Here is a 27,631-nt window from a genome sequence, read left to right on the forward strand (position 1 = left end):
GTTGATGTTGCAGAAGAGATTTAGATCCCTGGCTAAGTATTTCTGATGCTGTTTTACTTGCTGATGTGCAGTAAGTCCATCAGTATTGGGTTGGAGGATGCCTTGCATGCCAGACACAAGTCATATATTCATAGTCAGTAGATTACTGAGTAGAATGACAGGGCTTCGAGTTGACCTGTGTAGGATGACATAAATATAATTTGTGATAACACAAACATAAATTGTGATTTTGTGAATATCATCTCTGTTGTCCTGATTTTTCTTACGAATGCCATTAATGCTTTATTTATTTTCAGCTCAGAACAAGTATTATATATGGTGAACTAAAAATATATATAAAGCCTAACATCAGAAAAAAAAAACAAGTACCTTACAAGTCATCACTTATAAACAGTTCATAGTTATTTCTTACAATGAGCAATTATGCTATAGTTACATGAGAATTTGTTTTCAGACATTTGAGTCCAGTGCTCAAAGGTTTGAAGTAAGTGGATATATTTTTATCTTGTTGCCTAAATAGCATGATTTAAGGAGAAGCATGTACAATTCTCTGTGAATGGGTTGCATTTACTAGTTTATTCATTACAAAAAATAAATTGTCTGTTTTATAGTTTTTTAGGTAAGTACTAGGCTAGTTGCCCTTGCAGGCCATTTTAAGACTAGTCAATTTCTCTTTTTGTGCTAAAAATAGCCTATCCCATTTAGTTATACATTGGCCTCACCCATCCCATGGCAGATAATTATATATTACCTCAATGATAATAAGTGGGATCATACCAGAGATAATTTGAGGGGACCCATGCATGGGATACAGCATTTAGGAGACACTTTTGTTCATTACCTGTTCCTCCCAATGACTCTTGAAGTTGTAGAAGAGGTTTAGATTCATAGATGGAGTATTTGTCATGCCATTTGACTTCCTGTTCTGCAGTAAATCCATCAGTAATGGGTCTGAGGATGCCTTGTATGCCAGACACAAGTCACATCTTAGCAGTCTGTAGGATATCAAGTATAGTGACAGGGCTTTGAGTCAGTCTATGTAGGACATGTTGTTTAAGCATTAGTAAGGTGTCTATATGGAAGCTCCAGTTGTTGCATGTGTCTAGACAGATACATGCCAAAGGGGGCATTACATTCAATTATATTACCATAAATAATATTTATTATAATATAATATTCCACTATATTATGAATACTGGATTGATTTCTCAGATCTATATGATATGTAACAAAGAAAATTTGGAATTCAGTTTTGATGACTCTGTAATTGTAAGTTTTCTTTGAAAAGTAGGTTTTATTATTATGTTTATTTCATGTTTCCCATCAATAAAATTATAATTTAATGGAAGTATATTTAACTTTTAAAAGTTTAAGCTGTTTTATTTTGGAGCCATATTGGTGGCAGTGCTAAATGACTTTGATAATAATAACAGAGAATTAAAATACACTTTCTTGTTAGTAATTATGTTTACCCAATTAGATGTTCCATCCTTTTTTCCTTAGTCATTGTAAAGCATAACTGTCTTATTTTAATTGGTTTCTTTACTTTTGTCATACTGAATCATAGAATGGTTGTCATGGAAACCATCACTTCAAAATTCTTCTTTCTACTGGAAAGAATAAAACTAAGATTCCAACAAGCTATTAAGTTAAGAATTGAAGTTTACAATCTGTAGATGTCTGGTAGATGCGAACCTATGTTGTCTTATAGGTCCATAGATAAATACTAGGCTACCTGCCTTGTCAACCATTTTGAGCCTAGTTAATTTCCCTTTCAAAGGTGAGAATCAAACCCTGTCTTATGTCTGTGAGGTAAACACCTTAACATTTACACCCCCCTCCCAATAAAAGAAGAATGCTCATTGTATGCAATTAGTCCAGGGGCTATTACATGCCTAGCAAATGTTTTGACACTAGATGTGGGTGAGAATCAAATCCTGCTCCTTGTGTCTGTGAGGTAAATACCTTAACCATTAGGTGAACACCAACCACTCATGTAGCTTTCACTCTCCCATTATAAAGATGGGAGAGATGTACTTTAAATCACTTTCAATGGAAATTTGTTCCAGAGGATTATATCCATTGAGTCATGTAGGTATCATTTATTGATATAGCATTTACATTAATTTTAAGTGTTTAATTCACAGAATGGGTATGTCCCTCACACACTATATACTAAAGGCAAAGATTCTCAAATAGTATGTGATCTGACATAGCCTTTTAAATCAGAGAGTATGTTTCCTACTAGTAGTCTATATGACAAACAATACAATGGCAGCTCTTTAAAAAGCACTGATCTGTTTTCCCAAGGTCATTATAGGCTTATTATTTGTAATGTGCTCTTTAGTGTATCTGACTTTTCCTGTTGACTTAACAGCATATTTAGTGATATTTGGTCATTGTTGTACTTTAGCCAAATATATACTGTTTAAATTGTTTTGCATAATTGCACATTATAACTTTTGAGTTATAGTTTTTGTCAGGTTGATATAATCTGCATATTTGTGGACTATAATTGCATTACCTCATACAAGATCACTGAAGTATAAAAGCAAAATGATCCAATACAAGTAATTGTGTCCAGTTCATTGTAAATAGCACTTATAGAAGTGCACCTTCTCCAAATGTCACAAAACAGGCATTTTTGAAGTTGGATTACATAGCCTGTACCATTTACGTGGGAGACTTCTCACCCTTAGCTAAATATACAATATTGGAGCCACATCAACATCAAGGAAATAAACATTTTATGTGTATGGATGTAATGAGGTATCCTCCTCCCAGTTAAATAGCAGAGGGGAGTTCTCAATGGATCTCTTTGGGATAGCAAATGTCAGATGATATTTATCATCAGTAGCAGCTTAGACATGAACGTTTCATGATTTATGTACTAACCAGTCCTTACTCTTGCAATAAGATGTTTACTTAAAAAGTACCTCCTGCATTTTTTATGCACAGTTGTCTAAATTATAAAATGTTCTAATGAGGTCTACAAAAGTTCTGTCCACCAGAAGACTCTTGCCCACAGTCATGATAATATGGTCCCAAAAATGAAGTTTACATTAATGAATAATTCTTTCCTGAAGGCATGCTCAGCAATATCTAACTTAGCCTCCCCTCTAAGTTCATTTATAATAATAACATGCATACATTTCCACAACTTTTCTATTTTTGCATGACAGTTCCACTGTCTGACACTTCCAGGTTAAGGTCAAGTCCTTTTCTTTTTATAGACAAGGGTAACAGATGCTTCCTTCAGAAATTGCTTTGTTTTCCCTAAGAGATCTTTTGAACAGGAAGCAATGAATTGGTCCACTCTTAACCTTCTTGGGTTAAAACTAGTAATCACATCAGGTCCACTAGTCTTTTTCATTTTCATTTGTCTGAGAAATTTACCCATGTAATCTACAGTGATACGCTCATCTCCCTTTTGAAATATTGGCACTCAAAACAAGTGCCAACAGGCCGGAAAAAAAAAATCCAGGAGAAGAGTGACTCTCAAATATTACTTTTCTCCTTTAAGCTTCCTAATTGCAGGAGGAAAGCATCCCATACAAATTATATTTACCAACAATGAAATTGCCATACTTTGGAGAAAAAGAAATGTTCTGGTAAATGGCCATCTCGGGCTTGATATATATAAGTCTGTCATTCAGTCTCTCTGCTTTGGAACTTAATCTACTGGGTCCCAACATTTCAGATGGTTACCATGTTGGCCACATGGACAATAATTTATTTTCTTGATTTAAAATTTGTTAACCTGGGTAGAGCATTTTGTTTATTTGGACAATGGTAACATATACTAACATATTTATATAATATACAAGAATTCAACGGGTAAGGTTGTCATGAATAATAACTCTAAATAGTACAGTCTATATACAGTACCAAACAATTTTATTAGTGACAGTAATAGAGATAAACAAGAGCTTGTGACCCAGGGAAAAGCTGAAAAAAGTCTGACAGACAGTTCACTTACATAATTAACAAAGGAATAAATTAAAAATGATCCTTCAATTAAAAACATTTTTCATTACTGACAGCCAATGAATGATCTAATTCTTTTTTCATTGTTTTTTTTTCACAGTGATCACCAGTTCCTAACAAGCTATTATGTATTTGGTCAAAAAAGACATAAAATTAAATTAAGATTTGTTGCTTATTATTATTGTTATTTATTTATTTATTTAGTTGACATTTGTTTACTGGGAAAGTCTAACTGGGCAAAAAATGCTAGTCTATGATATATTGTTGGATTGTTGGAGTTATTTTTGCCATATCTTGGTGTATTAATAAGTTGAGTGTATCCAAATAGGTTCAGGCTGTTAACTGTTGAAATTGCAGATAAAGAAAAGACTGGCAGTCAATGTTTACATCACCCAGGAGGATAATTTCATTTGTGATTGTATCTGCTATCCAGGATAGCATGTTTTCAAGTATTAGAATGTTCTGTCATGTGGGATATATATAACACAGCAATGCATGTGTTCCTGGCTCTATTACGTTTTAGGAATGCAATTACAATTTTTACTTTTCCATATTTTGACATTGTGACTGTTTATGGAGTTACTGTGAGCATACTTGGGAAGATTATAGCTACTCCATCTGCTTTTTAATGTGGTTTTTGAGCCTAATAATGTTACAAACAGGGGTAGCATTTTAGCATCTTTTAAGTCAGATTTTAGACATATCACTATTGTGGCTAGGCTATCTGGGTTGTATTGAGCCATCCAGTCATGAAAATATGCAATTTTGTTGCATATGCTTCTAAGATTTAGAGTGACTATTTTAAAACTTTTAAGGTATATTCTTTGCTTTGGGGTTTGGCTGGAACCTTGATTAGGGAGGATGTTTCTGAATTGATGTATGGTGAATAAAGACGGGTTTTTTATTATGGCATTTTTAGTACAGGTGAGTAGATGTATTAGCTTGACATTGGGACTGACATTTTTTAGTATTTTTGGGTTATAACAGTGGAATAGAGTTAGGGGAAATAAGGTTAAACAGATATTTTGAGTAGCTAGAGGTAAGATGCTTGATAGGTGAGGATGAAGTAAGGTTGATATGTGCTTATTTATTATTACTACTGGTGGGGATGTTAGGAATGAGAGGAGGAGGATGAATAAGGTGATACAGAAGGAGAACAGCATAGTTAGTGTGTGAAAATCTTATAGTAGAGTGAGGTGTGTTAATGAGCAGAGATAGTGTGAAGAATAGGTAGGCTTAGATGGGGCAGGAGCAGAGTGAGATCTGAGAAGGAATTTAGAACAAAAGTGAATGGGGATAGTATAATGATAACAGTATGTGATTGTATAGTGCAGTTAGATAAAGAATAGGAGGTTAGGTAAAGAAAGTTAAGTAACAGAGTTATAAGTGTAGACATAGTGGGTGTAGGTGGGAATTGGGGTAGGATAAAAGAGTGGAGTGAAACCCAAGTATAGCAAGGTCTGAATCTAGTGGGTTGGCACATGGTGGAATAAGTACCAGGAAAACAATCTGTAAAAATGCAGCAGGACCGGAAGTAAGAAAAGTCCTGATAACTTAAAAGGCAGTAACACAAGCTGCTAGATTACTTTTAAGATACACTTAAGTTAACTGCAACAGGTAGTATTGCAGTGAGTTTAGCTTGAAATGGGGCTATAGTACTTGGAAAATAGCTGAGAAGAGGGGAGGGCTCATCAAGTACATCAGTGCAATGTGGTTACTGCCCCAAAGATGGTTTTGCACCAAAAACAATCAATAAGGTAGAATGTTTATGGATACAAAGACAAGGTCTTTGAACTATAACTACGTGAGGTGAGTCACAGTATTTCATTTTACTGATATGGGGTTTATTTGCTTTTTCCAGGGAAATGTTGCACTGCTAGAATAAAATATGCTAAAGTATCAATCTAGCTTCACCTTAAGCTGTATAAGGCCAGTAGGTGTGGGTGGGTGTAGAGTTGTCCCTCCAGTAGATTCAATACTACAGTATAGAACACACTGATACAGATGTGAGGGAAAACAAGATATTTCTTTAAGTTTACTTTGATTCTTGGAAACTGCTTTACATAGGTTTTAACTGAAGGTGTTTCTCTGTGCTTTTGCAGCTGGATTGAAATTCAGCTGTAGATGTTGCCTTGGTAATGAGATTGTCTTAACTTTTACAACAGGAATTGTCAGAGATACTATGTGCATCATTAATTTTATGTAGTTTATTTTTGGCTTTAAGGATTATTTCACAACTCTTACATGGGAATATTTTCATTAATTACCAGAGGTGTTTGTGAAGCATGGATTTAATTTAGGATGTAGATTTTTAAGTTCAATTAAGCTCTTTTGACTAAGCCCATGTTCCTTCTAAGCCAAGTTATTAAACAAAACTTGTCATGTCTAGCCTTTGACAGTGGAACTTTTGACTTCATAATACCACTTTTCCACCAGTAATTGCATTTTCTCTGTGCTATAACATTAATCTCAGTGTTGGGAAATGTTGTCAGATGTTTCTAATTATAGCCCTGTGCAGCTCTAGTCACTGTTCAAAACAGGCACAAAGACAACATCACTATGTGATGCAGAGTGATAAAACCATAACTTCACCCCAGATGTTTGATTAGTGGAGCAGAAATCTGTAAGATCTGGGTAAGGGATGTAAGTGAGTGGCTGTAGCTGGTTCTCACAATCCAAGATGGAGGAAGGAGTTTTTCCTCCAAATGCATTTTGACCTCCCCAGGACTTTTGAGGTGTAGCAGACAGAACTACAAACTGAAGGAGGTTTAGCATAGCATCTAGTCTGCGAGGTTAGATAAGAAGAGTGCATGGATGTGTGTGGATGTACATTTGCATTTTTGATGATTAGTGATTGTGGAAGACCCAGTTCTTTGTCTGGGTAGCAGATAGGTCAGGATGGGAATTTTCCTTGTGAGTATAATGGCTCACTGCCAGCACCAAATTTCCCTTCAGAAGGAAAAAAGTGTCTCTGAGCTCTGATACTTTTGGGATGCCAGCTCCATTCTGAGAATAAATACCTCAACTCTTTAAGGGATGAGCAGGCTATTAGGGTGCTGAGCAGCTAAAAAAACAGGCGCATATACCCTGTAATACCCACATTCAGATCAGGTATATTTCTATCATGCTCGTTCAATAATCATGTAAGATACGAAGTTCACACAGCAGTGAGAAGTAAATCTCTTTCATCATGACTTCAGCAGTCTTTATGAGGACAGTTTAGATCAACAGTGATTTAATAAATGTTCAACTCTTTTACAGTTGTCAGATGCTCTTGAAGACAGCTAGCTAACATTGTTTTGAAAATATATGAAATAAAAAGCACCTGAATAATTATGTTGCTGGAATGTAAAGGAACCAGGTGTGAAACACAGATATGCTTTTCATACATAGCAATTTCCCCTTTTATGTTACATAACTTATTTTACTGACAAAAAAGGTATTATCATCAAAACAATTCACTTGTTTAAAGCTAGGTTTTTGTAATTATTCAAAAAGTCAACAGTGCCATTTTTTAATCACAGTTCTAGCTCTCATGGTTTGCTATTTAAACCCTGAGTAGAGGAATCAATTATGGTAAGAAAATGTGAGTTCACAGTGACAGTGATGCAGGTGGCATCAGAGAGGCACTGAGGAAGTAGCTAACAACTAGCCCAACCCACTCATCCTACCTCGCCCTACCCTCCAATCCAATTACAACCCACACTGATCCCACTCCCAACAACACATTCCCAGACAACACACCTCCACCCTCACACACAGCCAACCAGGAATCCTAGTTGTACTACTCACTCAAAGTAGTATCATGTTACCCACACTCACATTCCTATCATTAGCTCATTAGGTAACCTTCCTAACTTCCTTACAAAGAGACCTACCACTGCACAACTACTCCTATCACACTACCCACACTAGCCCACCCTTTCAAACTCAATCACACTCCTACATCTGCCCCACAATCATAAATCTTACAACTACATATTACTCACTAGCAAAAATTACACCATCTCACCACATTATGAAAAACACACATAAACCAAGCTCACAAACAATTAATATTAAAAAGCACATACTGACAGTCCTACAAACTCTGCTAACCTCTGGTGACATTCAGCCAAATCCAGGTCCCCTCTCAGCCAGACAAACATCTGACCTGCTGATCTTATATCTCAACATAAGAAGTATTACCAACAAGCTAACAGACCCACATGCATTCATAGCCCACTACAAACCTGATGTACTCACTATTACAGAGACCTGGCGTAAACCCAGTTTCCAAGATGAAGACTTTCTCCCCCCAGGGTATAATACACTTAGATCTGATAGAACAAACAAGAAAGGAGGAGGAGTAGCCATTTTTTTAAAAGCACTCTTAACCTCCAGCTCCTGCACACCATACCACACCACCCACTTTTCAAAATGCTGAAGTCCTATTTTCTGTCCTATCCATAAGAAACACCAAGAAGATCAATATAATATTCTGCTTCATACCTCCAGGCAACAACTCACTCATAATAGAAGACATCCTACACTGGACAAAGGACAATCTACCTCAGGAAACAATCCTACAAGGAGACTTTAACACCAACTGGGCAGCCTGTAACTCCAGCAGCCCCTCTACACATATCAATCTATATGGGTTCTCTCAACTAATTGAAGAACCAACTAGAATAGATAAGAAAACAAAGAAAGAATCCATACTGGACTGGACACTAACCAACTATCCCAAACAAAACTATACAGTAGACTGTCTCCCAAATTACCTAAGTGATCATCTCACTGCCTTACTACTACACAAGCACTCCAGTCACCCCAAACCAGTAGTCTACAAACTCATACAAGATGACTGTAACCTTACCCCACAAAACCTAAATACTGTCCTAAGCCACTTCATTTGGGAACCATTATGGACACTTGGGTTAGACCAGTAGGCTACTTCAATACTATCTTCTCTAACTTCCTTAACAGTTTACCTCCCAGCAGAAAGATCAGAGTTAAAGCCAACTACACACCCTGGCTAAGTAGGGACACCAGAGCCTTACTAAAAGCCAGAGATAAAGCCTGGAAAATCTGGAAAACTGACAAAACCCCTAGCTCCAGGCAATACTATCAACAGCTTAGAAACAAGGCCAAGGCTGAATCCAAAATAAACAGACAAAACTATTTTCTTAGTGCCCAAAGGAAATATTCAAATAATCCACAAAAATGCTGGCATGCCATTAACTCCCTACTAAAGCCAGGCAAAATCACTACTCCAGCACCCAGCTCTTCTAACAATACCCTAGACATAGCTTCTCAATTTAATGACCATTTTGCTAAATCCATCTTAGCCCTGTCCCATCAAATAACCAAAATACAGTCTATCTCAATCACAACCCAACCTATCCCACATCACCCCTCCTTTCAGCCTATCACCAGTGCCCACCTCAACTATCACAAAACTCCTCCTAAAACTAAAGTCAACCACATTGGCAGCTGATAACATACCTGCTGCATACCTAAAATCGCTAGTGACTCTCTATCATATCCTGTCTCCATCGTAAACAACCGATCCATACTAGAATCCTACATACCCAAACTCTGGAAAGTATCTGACATCATTTCTCGCCATAAAGGAAGTAACTCCTACGAATTCTCCAACTACCAACTTATTGCCATCCTTAGCCCCCTATCCAAAATTCTTGAGAAATGCATCCATTTGCAAGTGATGACATTTCTTAACATACACAGTCTACTATCTACCACACAACACGTTTTCCGTCCACATCACAGCACTACCACAGCCATTTTATCCTTCACTAATCATATAAACCTTCACAGGAATGATACCGAATATGTATCAACCATTTTCCTAGACCTTTCAAAAGCATTTAATATGGTCTCCCACTCCATCCTAATAGACTCACTGACATCATTATTCTTCACCTCCTTTACTATAGCCTGGTTCAGAAGCTACCTATCGGACAGGCAACAATCAGTCCAGTGGAAAGGAACTCTGTCTACACAACTTCCAACCACCATAGGATTCCCACAGGGCTCTATACTGGGCCCACTATTGTTCTCTATTTTCACAAATAACCTCAGTAGGTCTACACAACATGCCACACTCATACAATATGTGTATGATTCAATCCTGATCTGCTCTGCCTCATCTCCCACCACCCTACAAACACTCACTCAAGATACCTTTAACTCAGTAGAAAAATGGATAACAGGTATCCAACTAATTCTAAATCCCAAAAAGACAAAACTGTTACTATTTACCCCATAACCATAACATCTAAGGATGGCACCACCATCTCCCCTTCTAACCACACCAAACTTCTGGGCACTAAAATAGACAATAATCTCCACTTTGATGTTCACATCTCATATACCATAAAACTAGTACACAAAAAGCTAGGCTCCCTATACAGGCATAAGTTCTTTCTCTCACAAAAAGCAAGAGTCACTCTTGCACAAAGCCACCTCCTCTTAACTCTGTTATACGCAGCACCAATCTTTACCCAAATCAGACAATGTGACCTAGACAAACTAGAATCATGCTACAATAAAATAGCCAAGCTTGCTACTAACTGAACTTGTAGAACCCATCACTGTACTGCACTAAAAGAACTAAAATTGCTTGAGCTAACACAGCTACTTAACTATCACCAGCTGGGCACAGCCTACAATATTCTCAAATATCCTGAAAAAAAAATCTTATTATCCAACCTACTTACTGTCTATACTGTAAACTGGTACCTACGATCTGGTGAAAAATTTCTCCTCTCCATCACCAAGGCTAACAATAATGCAGGGAAAGTGCTCTACCCCCGCATCGTTGCCAGAAATTGGAACTCTCTTCCCCTATCCGTGTCCACAGTCCCCTCCACATCCATATTCAAAAACTCCCTCAAATCGAATCTTCTTAGTATCTGGTTATGCCCTTGTATCACATAACCCTACACACACTGCTATTAACTCCCCAAACTCCTCTCTGATCACATGCTGGATCTCTGATCCCCTGTAGGCTTGGTCATCTGAAAGGAGAACTGTAGAATCTTACTTGATATATTTTCTTCTTTTACCAGTGTATTACTGACATTGTCTTTTTACCTATATTCTATAGCTTCTTTTACCTGGAGTGTTTTATTAATTTCATGTTATATTACTATACTCAGCATACATGATGAAACCTGTTTTGTGTAGTATGCTGGATGTACTGTAACTAATATTGTCTTTTTACCCATGTTCTATATCTTCTTTTACCTGGAGTGTTTTTATTAATTCTTGTTATATTATTATGCTCAGCATACATGATGTAACCTGTTTTGTGTATTATGCTGGATGTACTGTATTTGTTTAACTTGATGCCGGACCGGAGCTTTTTTCCCTGGGCCTCCGCTGAAAATTAACCTCGTCCAGTCAGAATTTCCCGGTTAACAAATGTAAAATAAATAAAATAAAATTACTATTTTTGCCACAAAAGTAAATAAATGCTTTAAATAAATGCTTAAAACAGCAGTGATCACTGTATAAAGCAAATACAAGTCCAGATAATCAACAAAATATTCTTATCTTAGCTTGGATGGTTCTGGATGCAGTTAAAACAATGGAAAAGTGTAGCAGAATTTTCTGTAAAGGAACAAAGAGCCTCGCAACTCGCCTGATTTACAGTAGAGAAAAAAGCTTGTAAACTGACTCCTATGTCTCTAGCCAATAAATAACCATACTTTGGGCTTCCTCCAGGGCTTACCAACTCAGAGAGAAAAGATAAACACATTCTACTACAAGACATCTGACCCTGGAATTTCTTAATGTAAAAGCAGCTCTCAAGTGCAGAATAAATAAAAAAAACAACTACCAAACAACTAAGTCGCTGGCTAATTTGCCCTTCTACAAAAAGATTTGGAGCCAGTCACAGTAGAAAAGTAAACAAACACAGAAATTACGTTTTGCCACAAAAGTAAATGAATGCTTTAAAAATGCTCAAAGGCAGTAATGATTACTGTATAAAGCAAAGATGTGTGCAGTTTATCAAGAAAATATTCTTATGTTACGTTGGATGGCTCTGGAGTCAGTTGGAATACTGGAAAAACATTGCAGAGTTCTCTACTTTGCAAGAATATTTATTCAGTGGGAGACAAGCCAAGATTCTGCCAAAGTTTTTTGTTTACCTTCCAGTGTTGCAGTTGGTCACATGACTCAACTGCTTACCCAAAGGTAGTCTTTTACGAGTGCCATAATGAGGGTCTATGTCAATTATTCAAACGCTTAAAATGTTGAACGTTATATGCTTAATGTTCGACATTTTAAGTGTTCAAAGGTTGACTTTTAACTGCGCCGTACGGAGCAGAATAAGAGAATATACCTTTTCTGCACTGAAGTGCGGTCTCGGAGTTGGTATATTTAAGTAGGGGGAGTGGGGGGTGCATACTCGAACTGTTAGTATATGTTTTTCTTTTTTTTTTATTAGATATTTGAACTTCCAAATATTGACCATATGGTCTCGACCATATGGTATTCAACATTTTGGAAGTTCGAATATTTGACATAGACCCCCATAATGAGCATGTTTTAGCTCATATTGCACTAATTGTTGTACCAATGGATTACTAGCAGAAGTGCTAACAGCTCACAGTACATTCACCTGCCCTTACACTCTTTGATGACTTAGCTGACTGAATTTTATGCACAGGTACATACTGGATAGTCAGTCAGACTTCCAGGATAATGGATCACTTAAATGTTATAGAATATGCTATGTACTGTTTTCAAGTCTTTGGCTAATATTGATTGCAGCCAAGGGAACTGGGTTTTTTTTCAGCTTTGCTGCTATATGTTTGGATCTTTTATTACCGAAAACATTGTTTTCTTATTTTTTGCATTATATTGTTTTTCCATACTGGTATATTTTTCTTCATATGGTCTGCAAGATGTCATTCAGGTAATCGAATTGTGTGACTTGTCCCAGATTTGTTTTCTGTGAGAGATTTGCAAACGGGGAGTATTGAGGAGTTTGCCATTTCCACACTGAAGAGTGACCTTAGATATGGTATGTATAATTAGCAGAAGGTGGGGGTTACCCCTATGGAGGTACAGGTGAGCTAGCCCCCTGGAAAAAAAACACTGTTTTTGTGGGAATTTTTATTTTTATAGATAAAGCGAAGATCAAAGAGTTTTTTTCTCGATTTTCTGATGTGTGCATATATGAGTGTATGATGTAGTAACACACACTTAGCCTACAATACTGTTGCCTATTGATATAGGACACCATACAGATATATGCTTTTCTAAGTTACAACCTCTCCTTGTTTTCATAGGCCAGTCCTAAGAAGGGCAACTGTACCCTGCAAAACAATAAAAAAAGGGACAAAAATAATTTTCTACCTGAGTCTGAAGCAAGAAATTATGGTTTGTTACTACAGAAACAACTAAAACTTATCAACAATGGCTCTAGTGCAAAAGCAACTTTTAGTTAGTTAATGTTTTTGTTATCTGTCTGACAAAAAATATACATTTCAGTAAGAAATGTCCTGTTTTGGGCACATAAAAACATGATAAACCTATAATATTGTCATTCTTGACAATTTAATTTTATTACAGCGGTTCTACAGGGCTCTGATTATTATCTGTTTCTTGATGCTTCATTGTCATTCAGTCTCACTATGTCTTTCTCTTCTGTCTTTAACCCCAATAACTTCCAAGCTGAACTAAAAGAATGTGATTGGTCACCTATAAAATGCCTCCCACTTGACGAAGCAACAAACTACTTTAACTCAAAATTCTTAACAATCCTTAACCACCATGCACCAAAGCGTTCCATCAAAATTAAATCTAAACCCGCTCCATGGCTTACAAAGAAAACCAGGCAGAAAATTCAACAAAGAAATAAAGTTTGGACACTATGGAGAATAAGTAAAAACCCTGTAGACCAACAACAATTCAGGCAAAAAAGAAATAAGACTAAGAAAGCTATACTCGAAGATAAAAAAAAAAAACGTTTACTTCCACCACCAACAGACCAACCAAAATAATTCACAAAAGTTCTGGGCCAGCATAAACAGACTACTTCAGCCAGGCCAATCTGCAACACCACCCCCTGTAGGATCAAATTCTGAGAATCCAAAGCAAACTGCTAATGCTTTTAATACCTTCTTCATTGAGATCATCCAAACACTTGCTAATAAACTAACAGCCAATAGCTCTGCCCTTCCAACCAATACTACTAACTCTCTCCCAACTCTAAACCTGCAGTCTGTCCCAACTTCCCTCATCTGCAACCTCTTAAGTAAACTAAAACCTACTACCCCCTCAGCTGACCAGCTACCTGCTGAATACATGCAAAAGGCAGCTAAAGTCATAGCTTATCCTGTATCATTGCTGATAAATAGAACCATACAAGAAAGTACTATTCCCACCATCTGGAAAATCTCCTACATTATCCCCCTACACAAGGGTGGAAACTCCAGAGAATATTCTAACTATCATCCCATAGCACTACTTTCCCTATTAGCTAAAATAATGGAAAAGTGCATCCACAGACAGTTACTAGACCACCTACTCCAGAACAATTTACTGGCCAAATCTCAACATGGCTTCAGGCCTTTCCACAGTACAACAACTGCACTCCTATCCTTCACTGACAGCATAAATAAAAAATGTAATAACAATCTTCTCTCTTCAGCACTTTTCATCAACCTTTCAAAAGTATTTGACATTGTCAACCACCACTTACTTCTCAATATTCTAAAATCCTTCTCTCTGGACACAAAGACTATAAAATGGTTCCAGTCCTACCTTGATAATAGACACCAGGCAGTGCTATGGGACAACAACCTCTCATCCCATCTCCCAGTTACCCTAGGTGTTCCTCAGGGCTCTATATTGGGCCCCCTCCTTTTCTCAATATTTATCAATGACCTCAACCTAGCTATTCCTTTAACTAACTGTGTACAATACGCAGATGATTTGACAATAATCTGCCCAGCTAAATTTCAATCCCAACTACAGACTCTAAGTCAATGTTCAATAAAACAGAAACTTGGTTTCTACAATGCTGTCTCCTCTTGAACCCCCAAAAAACAAACTCCTCCTCTTCACTCCTACCCATAAATCACTCCCAATGAACTTTTCAGTCTTATCCAGTAATGGTACACTCATATCTCCTGATCTAACAACTAAACTTCTAGGTGTAACCATTGATAACAACCTGAACTTAGAAATCCATATCAACAATACCATAAAAACTGTCAACAGGAAACTAGGCTCCCTCTATAGGCTAAAACCCTTTCTCTCCCTACTAGCCAGAACCACTATTGCCTTTTCCCACCTTATCTTCACACTTCTCTATGCTTCTTCCATATATACTAACTTGTCAAACAATAACCTTAACAAGCTAGCCAACGGTTACAATAGCATTGCCAGATTTGCTACTGCTTCCTTCTTTAGGACCCATCACTGCCATAACCTGAAACAATTAGGTTGGTTAGAGTTTCTGAATCAGATTCACTTTAAGCAACTCACCATTGCACACAAAACCCTTTTCCAACCTACCAATACCCCAATACTTGCTAGTCTCATTACCCAATATAAGAACCTTTCAACTTTTCACTCATCTAATAAACTACTAGTATCAACATGTAAATCTAATAGCATGGCAGGAGATGCTCTATTCTCAAATGCAGTTGGAAAGTATTGGAACCAACTCCCTCATTAACTTACATCACTGTCCTCATTTACACTTTTTAAACACAATCTGAAACTCTATCTTATAACCCATTGGTTATGTCCCTGTACAAATCCAGACTAATCTCATACTATATCCCAAATACCCTCTCTTAAGACCTAATTCCTGCTCTATCTGTGTCTTTTTAGATCAAGGCCTATCCTTGGCAAAAACATATCATATCCTAATAGAGATAATTTAAAATACCTAGTTCAATTCTTCTGCATATAATTCTAAAGAATCCTACCTAATGGCAGGCAACAAGTATTGTTTAAACTGTGAGCATTGCTGAACTGTTGAAACTTGCAGTATGTATTTGTTTAACAATTACTTTCTAGTTACTAATGAAGTCTTGTACATAAAGTCTAAAATATCTTATCTAATGCTTGTAACATGTTTTTGTATAAACTGTGAAGATTCTTGAACTGTTTAAAATTTGTAGTATTTAACTGTATAACAACTAGTACCTGTATGTTAGTAGTCTAGTAATCTCATGGAGCTTATCTCCCGGGACTCAACTGAAAATGGACATAAATCCAGTTAGACTATCCCTGTCAACAAATGTAAAATAAATAAATAAATAAAAATATATATATATATATATATATATATATATATATATATATATATATATATATATATATATATATATAGGTCTACCTGATAACACCGACATGCGAAAACACAGACAACGAAATCACTAACACCACAAAACCGAAAGTTTAAAAACACGAAATGTCACATGCCTGACAAACCACAATCCCGACAATCAACAAACAAAACAAATCCCCTGTCCAAAAAGCACACACACACACACACACACACACACACACACACACCACAAGCACATGAAAAACCTTACAAACCTACACTAAACCTTACATACACAACTATCTATGCACTAACCATAACCCAAACCCTAACCCTAAGTTCCGCCACTATCGCACACTCACCTAACCCGTGCCCTAACCCTAACTCACTTAACCCACGCCTAACCCTATAGTTACCTTAACATGTTGGTGTTCTTTTCAGCGTCATGATTTTCAAATGTTGATCATCTCCATTGTCGATCTTCCTGTGTCTGTGTTCTCGTCATCAGAGTTTTGCAGTTTTGGCATTATCAGGTAGACCTATATATATATATATATATATATATATATATATATATATATATATATATATATATATATATATATATATATATATATATATATTTATATATATATGTGTGTGTGTGTGTGTGTGTGTGTGTGTGTGTGTGTGTGTGTGTGTGTGTGTGTTTTTGTGTATGCAGAGAAATAGACACATATATGTATACATACATGTGGGTGCATGTATGTGTCTTTGTATAAGTGTGTCTTTGTATGTACATGTATTCATTTAGTTCTTACTTTATTCCTATTTGTTAGGCAGGATTGTCTACATGGCCATGAATCCCCTTTACAGGGGTAACCTGGGGAGAAAAATTCCATATACACATGCAAGTTGACAGGTAAAAATTCTGTGCAAAGCTTATGCTATACACATTTTGTAGACAGGGATGTGAATAAAGATAGATATTTAGTTTGAGATGCATTGTATATCATGTTAATGCTGTTGAAGGATTTTAGGATCTATCAAAATAACAAAAAAAAAAATAATTTACATTGTCAAGTCAGCTAGTGAGCTAAAGTAAATGCAGAAGAACATTTATGTATTCTTCAACATTTGAAGCTTTTAGCATAGCATCTCCATATATATATATTAATGAAGCACTGAATTATAGGCAAGTCACGAAGGTGAAAATATAAAAAAAGATATATTTTTATCTATCTATCTATCTATCTATCTATCTATCTATCTATCTATCTGTCTATCTATCTATCTATCTATCTATCTATCTATCTATCTATCTATACACACGTGCACACACAGTGTGTGTGGGTATGTGTGTGTATGTACACATATATATGTACTGCATGGCTCTGGATTTTATTTACAAGCAATTTTTTGGACTGTGAACTAAGGTTAAAGTGTCATATGCAATAAGTTGCATTTAAACACCATCTTTTTTGTAGGAGCTCTCATTAGCAATACTGATTTCATTCTTCCTCCTTCCCAGAGCGCCCTTTTGTTCCCTTGCATGACGAGTGTCCATGCCCTGCCATACTCGTATTCTTCTCAATGGGCAGCCTGCTCTTCCAGAGATACCACCACTAGACAATTGAGATTTGGGAAGGAGGAACACCCTACTGTTGTTAGAGTGGGTATATTGGCATGGGAAGAGGATGGGAATTCTAACTGCATGCTGTGTCAATTCCACCCTCCCTGCTGATCACAGAATCATTACCTGGTCACCAGTGAGGAGTGCCATGATCACAGGCAGAAACCTACTTCTTCTCCAGAATGGGTGAGTTAACATTATGTCTTTGCAGTGATCCTCATTTAGAAGATGGGCAGTGCTCTTTTCTCTGTTACACCAGTGAGTCCTCCTCGTATTAATAGTTTAGCCTTTTTTCTATATGCCTACCATATCTGTCCTATTAAATTGTGTAATCCTGTTCAGCTTCTTATGCTTTTCTTCCTTTCATTTTATGACATTTCCTTCCACTTTTGCTGACATGTATAAGTTTAGATCAAGAGGAATCCACTTTAACTTGCTCAGCAAGAAATGCTTATTCTAAACTAGACTATATTTACTCTTTTATTGTTTTCTAGAACCTTTTTCTTTCAGTCATCTCATCTCTTCTCTGTAAACTAGAGCAAACCTACAATAAAATAACTAAATTTGCCTACAATCACTCCTTTAAATATCACCACTGCCTTGCCCTTAAGTATTTGAAATGGCCTGAATTCCCTAAACAACTGCTCCTTCCACAGCTGCATATAACACACTCAGTTCTTTATAACCCCACCTCCTGCCCCTCTGTCTCTAATATTGTATCACAATCCAACCCCTGACATCAGCTCTGTACATTTGACAAACATCTTCTGGACATCTGCAAACCTACAAAAAATATTGGGAAGTCACTACACAAATACTCAGTAGCTCACTCCTGGAACTCCCTCCCACATAATATAAGAAGAATCCCCCATAAGGCCCAGTTCAAACTTGAGCTTAAACACTATCTACTAAACACACAGTCCTGTTCCTGTCAAGCTCCAACCTGATTATAGCTGCCCGCTTCCTAAATCTACTTTCTTCTCTCATTATTTTTTCTCTTTCCTCTGTTCTTTCTCCTCTCCATAGTGCTAATGCTACTACATATCAACACCAAGTTCTTGTAAAGAATTTTTTGCAACCAGATTATCTTGTTGTTACTGTATGCATATACACAGAAACTTGTCCAAAACTGCTAATTTAGTTAATTTCGCTTTGTTGCATAATTTCTTGTTATATGCCATTTGTGGTATAAATTTTTGTCTTGAATGACTATAATTGTTACTGGTGGTTTTCTCCTCAGGTCTCCACTAAAAATGGGCCTTTGGCTCAGTTGGACCAACCTGGTTAACAAATGAGAATAAATAATAAATAAATAAATAAAATGTATGTGATTCATTATAACTCTGGATGGTGAGCCATTCTATAAATGAATTCTGAGATGCAAATCTGGAAATAATACATTTTTATATCTATTTACAAAAGCTGAATTGTCTCTTCTTGACCTGAAATGTACAAACAGTAATCCCATTGTTTATTTTGTACATATTAGATGCAGTAAACTTTGAACACAATCTGTAGTGTCTAACCATTCTACAGTGAAGTTTTCTTTATATATCTCCCTTTTATCATACACAAAGTTCTGGCCTTTCATAAACTGCCACTCTCTGAATCATTTGCTTTAAAGCATAAACTTGCCCTGTCAGTAAAAAGTACATATAGTTCTCCTACCACTGCTGTTACAATGGGGAAATGCTGACTGTTGCACCAAAGCAGACTGTTCACAGGATCCAACATTATTTCAATTGTGGTTATGCCCCTTAATAAAAAAAGAAGACTATAAATTAGCAGTCATTATTTGTTAGTGATTTCTTTTATTGCTGGTTGAACAATTTTATATATTATTATATAAATATATATTTATTTATTGACATTTGATTACCAGGAAAGTCCAACTGGGCAGAAGCCCATTTTCAGAAGAGGTCCCGGGAGAAAAGCTCCAGATTATTACAAAACATTTTAAGAACAATAATTATACAACCTTCAAAAATAAAACAAAAATATTAGCTGTTTAAATAATTATAGCAAATTAGACATGGCATAAAAGCTTTGGTTAAGAATCGATAAAAGGTATATGATAATCATTTAATATTTACAGAAATTTTAGACAGTTTGTAGAGAAAGTAAAGGTAAGTTAGTTGAATACAAACAGGAATTGCAATGCAAGGTGAGGGGAAAAACAGGCATATGGTATATTTAGAGAGAAAGTCAGGGAAGAGAATTATATAGCAGCAAGGAAGTAAGTGAAAAAGGAAGAGTAAAGTGGTGCAAAGAATGAAAAGTACTAGTTCACATTTAGGGATATAATTTAAATATATGTATGTGTGCATGTCTCCATGAATATATATATATATATATATATATATATATAGATATATATATATATATATATATATATATATATATATATATATATATATATATATCTGTGTGTGTGTGTGTGTGTGTGTGTGTGTGTGTGTGTGTATGTGTGTGTGTGTGTGTGTGTGTATATATATATATATATATATATATATATATATATATATATATATATATATATACACTTCTTTAATACAGCCTTACAGTGAAACAAAATATATGCAGTTCTGACAGAGAGCAGAATGAAAGAAATTTGGGATCAGCATCTTTGAAAAACGTTGAAAGTTTCTTTGTGATTGGTTCACATTATATGAATGACTATATAAGAACCTTGATAGACATACGAACTGGATAAATAAGCAGTAAGTGAAGTAGGTGGGATAAAGAAATGCACCAATACATGAGTAATGCTGTAACTATGCACTTTTAATGATTATCTGAATTTTCTATGAACATCACTTCCTGTAATGGCAGATTGCCATTTTTGGTATAGCTAATACCTGACATTTCATAACACACACACACACACACACACACACACACACACACACACACACACACACACACACACACACACACACTCGTATCACTCTATGCTGTCTTTGATCTGCATCACTAGCAGTTTTCTTTGCATATGTTTATTTGAGCAGCTAAGTTACTGCATAAAATATCACTGTTTTTTTTTAGGAAATCAGTTACTTCTATTCCTGTTTGTTTTGATTTCAGGAATATTCATGATAAATTAAAATGAATTCCTTAAAATTCATTTCCTAGAGAGATAGAGCATCTTACCTTAGTGGTTCAGCAGACATCCCACTGTAGTCTCAAGAACACTTGAATTTCATTGTCTTAAACATCTCTGCAGCGTACAAAGAGCTGTTGACTAACTATTCCTTCATTCACATGCAGTATTTTTGCAACTGAGATCAGCTTTTTATGTTGTGAGTGGAAGCGGATAATTAAATGTGTCAAGGATAATCATAAAACCATTACATACAACCTACACAATATTATCATACCAAATGTTTTATAACAGGCAAATGCTGAAAAACATGACCTAAATACCTGCAACTGTGCCATGTACGTAGTATTATTAAAAAAGGCTGTTTTTGCTATGTATTTTCTAATCATGAAGGAGATGGTTGCTGACATAGTCAAAATAAGGAAATAACAGTTTGACAGGATAGTCAAATTTTAGAAGGCAATTTTTCCATTAAGTTATGATCAAAATTTCTGTTCATTTCTTCATGACTGAAAAGAACACAATGAAGTACATTAGATAACATGATGTCCTAGCAAAAATCATGATTCAGGTCTGACTATGGTTGAAGGAAGCCATATCATATGGCAGTTGCATTTTTTCTGAATGCAGTGAAGTTCCATGCAGAGCTGGAACAGAAAATGTATTAAGCTATGGTGTCACAAAACCCTCAAACAAGAAGGTATCAGTGACCTACCTACTTCTTATAAAGGTAAGAAAAAACATAATTTCACTCATGTTCTAAGGTTTTTCATCAAATAGGTTTATTGGTAGATCTACTCACAGCCCTTGCCCAGACACATTTGCATTTTCTTACCAATAGTAACTATTGCCTTTCCAGAGATACTGGCATTGTTTATCACTCTTGTCTTAGCCATTGCTAATAAAATTATTGTTATGCCTTCTCATCATGTTTTACTATAATTTGTTTACTTCTAAATGGCAAATGCAAATCCTTTTCATGCTCTTTAGTTCATTATCTATTAATGAATATCCACTCCTTCATGCCTGTGAGAAGACATTTCCAACATAAACTGCATTGTTTCTCTTTCAAATGAAATTACTGTGCCCAGTCTATTAGCCAAGCAGCTACAAATAAACTAAACAGATTAAGCACATAGTTTGAAAATATTTTGCACTGCAAATAAAGCTTTCATGTGAATCCCCAAGCATACTAATTCATACAATAAAATAAAAATTAATTAAATATTAATCATTGTCAATATATTAAGATTTACCCACTGTTAGGATGGCTTGATCGTAAGGGTGAAGTCCAAGTGATTAAACAAAGCCAACTGTGGGTAAATCCAGATATACCCACAAACAGAAGTAGATTATTGCTGTTATTAAATAACATTATTTAAGGAATTGCTTTCTTTACATAAATAATGTGGTTATATAATAGGACTGTAGAGTTCCGCCTTTTGCAGTCAAAACTGATGTACAGCTCATACTCATGGCACCTATGTTGGCACACTTGCATAGTATATCAGTCTGGTGTTGAAGCAGGGATCTCTCTTTGTGGTTTGTTCCTCTGTTTCTTCCTTTCTTTTTTTAAGCATGACACTTTAAACAACTTATGACAGACAAGTGTCGTTGCCAACTGTCCAGAATTTTTCTGGACTGCCCTGAATTTAGGGACACTGTCCAGAAAATGGAAAGGAAAGCGTATTGTCCAGAAAAAATGCCAGGAGATTAATTTTCTTGTAATTTAAAAAATAATTACTTTTTTTAAGGGTGTTTTTTTTTTTTAAGAACACCTTTTCCATCCAATCGCACAGAGATGCAGAAGACAAAAACAGTCTTCTGCATCTATGCGACTGATTGTTACATCTTTGTTTTTCGTGCATGCGGAATTCAAATTCTTGAAGACATTTGAACTGTGAAACGGACCATGAACGGACATGTTTCAAATATAGTTCAGGTACTTATGAAGTGTTGCAGTTTTACCTAATGATTCCACAGGCTGCTTGCATATATATAGAAAGTAGAATGCAGAATTCCTAGCAATACAGTAATATTTCAAAGTACTGTTATGGGATATTAAGTAGCTATGTTGGCAGCTAAAGTTGCAAGCAATAAAGATACTAGGTCTGAAGGACTCCATGAATATTCTATGTATTTTGAAACAGAAGGCTACTAAATCATGTTACTGTTTTTAGTTATGATGCTGTTTTACTCATGTTTTCACTAAGTGATTAAGTAGAATATTTTTGTTGCACTTGATTATGCATTTCAGTATTACTGATGGGGACTTTATCATTTAATATGATCAAAAAAATATTTTAAATGTTTCTTTTGGTGCGTGCATTCATTTCTGGTAACAGATGTAGTCATAGAATTCTGACAAATATTAATATCTGGTACTATACAAATGTAATGTATTCAAAAGTACAAGTGTGACAAGCCTGAGGATGCTGTTGTACTAATCAAATCTAGTTGCATCAAATACTGACATGCAATTTAAGCACACCCCTGTCTCTATAAAGATGATGGTTGCCAAACCAGTATTCAGTGGGCTCATGTCACAAGACCATATGATCAATGTGCATATTCATGTATCTGATTTTATGACTGCCTTATAAACCTTAGAGTACCACATACACATTATACTGCATATATATATATATATATATATATATATATATATATATATATATATATAAAATATGGGTCTATATTAGCAAAGCGAAAAACCTTATGCGCGAATACCAAAATATCGACCCCTATACCCGAACGCACTAAACCGCGAAAAAAAATATCGAACTGTCATAGTCGGCCAACCCCACCACCCGCTACATACTACCTACCCAAACAAAATAAATAAACCACATACATACACTAACCAAACCCTACTGCTAACCTAAACTAAACACCAAAACCCTACCTCCAACACTACACTAAACCCCACAAACACAACTATCTTTGCACTCTCCTTAACCCCTCCCTAACCCTAAGGTCCATAACTACTGCACACCTCCCCTACAGACATACACCTAAACAAAATAAATAATACACATACATACACTTAAAAAAACCCTACACCTAACACTACACTAACTCTTACATACAGTACCTATCTATGCACTTACCTTAACCCAGATCCTAACACTAAAGTACTATCTATCACACACTTACCTTACGGAGCTATACCGCAGATGGGCCAACCAAAACAAATCGACATTTTGAAATTTGCGGTTTTGACCATTCGGGGTTTAAGTACTTCGTGCAATACGGTTCGACACCTTCGTATTCGCCTAAAGGGATTTTCGATCATGTAATAGGAACCCATATAATATATATGGGTCTCCCACATTTTTGTTGAATGTTATTTCTTCAGCAAAGACAGGGGGTGTGGTTTAATGTCATTGGTATAGATAGCTACATAGTGGAAATATTGATATTGTGTAATGTTGAAATAGGTAAGTGAGGTTGGAGAGGTAAGAGTGTTTCTGCATGTGTAATTTGGATAGGGTTAGGATCAGGATGATTAAAGGATAGGTGTTATATATTTGTGTGCAAGTTTGTATATTTTAGGGTTAGCATCAGGGTTAGGTTACGGGATAAGATATAGTATTGTTTGTGTGTCCAAGTGTGTCTTGTGTAATGGCAGTGTTATGGGATAGAGTTTATGAAGGTAAGGGATAGGGTTAAGGTTGAGGAAAGGGGCAGCATTATAGGGTTAGCACTCATTACTAAAGTGGTACAGGGGGGGCAAAACTGACTACAGAACTCACTTGTGATTCTCATGCTATTATACAACATTGTAAATATTTTTTTTCATAAATGTATATAATGTAATTATTGTATATTGCTGCTTACATAGCTCTATATTTTAGAAATAAGGTTTATTTCTGTGCATGTTAAACCAGTTGTAAATGCAATATATATAATACAGCTGTCAGCATTATTTTGTATCTGCTTATTTAGCATGGGACATGGCTGAAAAGGATTCTCAGACCAATATACTGACCTGTGTAACTTGTTAACTCAGCAGACTAATTCACATGCAGACATAATATACTGGGGTTAACATGTCTGTATTTGTGTGCTTTACTATGTGGCACTGTGTTCCCCTTCATGTCACTTTCTTGATATTCATATTGAGTAGGACTGATGTTCCAGATCTGACACAATGGGGTGAAAAATATGGTTTCACTTTACTAAGAAGCCATTGTTGCAGCTCTGGACTTTCTGTGGTCTAACAGAATTTATAAGTCAGTAGAAACACCAGCAATTCATCATTAAATATCAGGCTTATTTGTTCCCTGTAAGTGCTCTGATTCTTTCTTTCTCTCTCCCTCCCTCTCTCTCTCTATCTATATATATATATATATATATATATATATATATATATATATATATATTTATACAACAACCCCCTCCATTCTAAAACGTGCACACTGATTGGTCAGTGTGCACGTTGTAAATCAGAGTTATAATAATGGAAAAAGGTCCGGTCGCCCGGAATTTTTCCATTAGTATAACTCTTTTTTTTTTTACAGCAATGGAGAAGACAAGATCTCCGTTGCTTTTAACAATCTGTCTCACTATGTTAAATGAGTTTAACATAGCGAGACACTTTAAAAAGCAACGGAGATCTTGCTTTCTCCATTGCTTTTTTCAATACTGTCTCGCTATGTATGTTAAATGGGTTTAACATAGCGAGACAGCTTTAAAAAAAGCAACAGAGATTCTCTGTTGCTTTTTTTAAAGCTGTCTCGCTATGTTAAACTCATTTAACATAGCGAGACAGGTTGCAAAAAGCAGTGGAGATCTTGCTTTCTCCATTGCTTTTGCCCACAGCTCTGATGTACTGCGTAAGTATACGCATGCACAGTACATCAGAACTGCCGCAGAATACCAGACAGCTGCGGAAGGGCAGCAAGGAGGCATTATACAATGCCATTATTTAAGAAAAATTGTTATTTTATTTTCTTAAATAATGACATTGTATAATAGCAATAACCCACTTCTGGGTGTGGGTAATACTGGATTTACCCACGGTTGTCTTTGTTTGGCCACTCGGGCTTCACCCTCATGACCAAACCACACCAACCATGGGTAAATCCAGCATTACCCACACCCAGGTGTGGGTTATTGCTATAATATACATTTTTAACTTGGATTTAGCTCTTGAAGGCAGAGGTTCACCTCTTAACTCCTTCATACTTGTGCTAACATTCATTATACAGACGGCTTATTTTCAGGGGCAGATTAACCTGAAAAGTACAGAATTAATCAATACTTGGCACAGTGGCATTGTCCTGTAAATATGAAGCAGTGCCCAGGCATAGCATTACTCTATTAAGTTTTTTCAATAATGTCATTGCCTAAACTGGATCAAACTATAGTTCAGCTTATTTGTTTAGCTGGTCAAATTTCTGTAACTGCTGTTCATTCCTATGTGAACTGTAAAAGCTAACTAACTGCCTGGCAGACAGCTTTATCATTAGACAAAGGTTTAGCATTTATGGAGTTGTATAAACGGCTAATACATGCATACATATGCCTTCAGTTTGCGATTTGTTTTTCAAGGTGAAGGGAATATTGTGTTAAGATCTCGGCTGGCACATTGTTTACATTAGATATCTCCTTTTCTGGATGCTTATTAAGAAATCTAGAAATACATGCTTTCCTGCATTAGGAGGGAGCACACCAAAATAAGCTATCTTTCATCACTGCTACTGAACCAGAAACTGTGTTGTATTGTAAACTGTGTTGCTTTGTAAATACTCATCACTGAAAAATGTTTCTGTCTAACAGAGGCTTTTTTGAATCACTTTGTGGGAACAGCTGGCAAAGACGCTTGGTATTTGGAGCATTTTATGGAAACTAACACAAATGGAATGAAAAAAGAATGGCGTTATATGTATTGTGCTGAATCCTGCTAGGTTGCTGCACTTAATGTTTTTGTTTGCTTTGTTTATAATAAACTAAATCATGAAAGCACTGTGCTTCTCAGACTTGAATTTCAGATTGTAGCTAAACCAAATTTTCTTCAAGAGATTGGATTATCTTTTATCTATACCATCAAGCACTTCTTCTGCAGACTTCAATATTTCTTAGGAACTTAATGAACCTGCTTTCAGTTTGCCATCCATTCCTTATTGCAATATTGCCAGCTTACCATTTTTAATGTAACATAGGCAATTTATTCTAAAGGGGCAGCAGGCCATGAATTTGTAGATGAAACATTGAAGTATAAAGTTGTTTGATCGCAGCAACCTTTTCATTTGTTACAGATCTCTTTAATGTGGAATTATTCAGATTACTTTTACTTCTGCAGAGATTGTGCATATTGACTGATATTGGTGGATTTTAATTACAGAAGTTTGAGTGGTCTTTTATGATTTAAATGTTCTCAATTAGTCATTTTTGTCACTATTAGTTCATATGTTTTGTTTCACTGCTCACTAGAAAAAATGTTCAAAACTATACATTTAAAACAAGCTCTAACAAGTGGTGCTGTATTATGCAAGGGATATAATTTGATTATTATATATTATGTTTTACTACAATCAGGAAGGTGAAATAAAATAACTTTTGCATGGTCCTAAAAATGTGTACAAGGGGGCCTATGAATTGAAAACAGCCCAAAAGTAAACAATCC

The sequence above is a fragment of the Protopterus annectens genome, chromosome 3.part0 (assembly GCF_019279795.1).
Source record: "Protopterus annectens isolate FY-2018-M chromosome 3.part0, PAN1.0, whole genome shotgun sequence".
NCBI lineage: Eukaryota > Metazoa > Chordata > Ceratodontiformes > Protopteridae > Protopterus > Protopterus annectens.